The sequence below is a fragment of the Prunus dulcis genome, chromosome 8 (genome assembly GCF_902201215.1).
Source record: "Prunus dulcis chromosome 8, ALMONDv2, whole genome shotgun sequence".
Taxonomy (NCBI): Eukaryota; Viridiplantae; Streptophyta; class Magnoliopsida; order Rosales; family Rosaceae; genus Prunus; species Prunus dulcis.
Window position 1 is genome coordinate 5,430,765 of NC_047657.1, and position 242 is coordinate 5,431,006.

Genomic DNA, 242 nt, shown 5'->3' on the forward strand with positions numbered 1-242 from the left:
ATCTTCTGCTCACCAGATTCACCAGCTCCCTTTGAGTCTTCCTTTTCCTTCTTCTTTTCATCAGAGTCATCAGCTCCTTTNGAATCTGACCACTCTAATCCCTTTTCAACCAGATCCCANNNNCCATGAGACCTGAAGATGGTTCTCATCTTTATGCTCCAAAACTCATAATTATTTCCATTGAAAATTGGCGCTCTCACCTCNCCTCCAGATCCAGATCCAGCCATGGTAGACGCAGACCT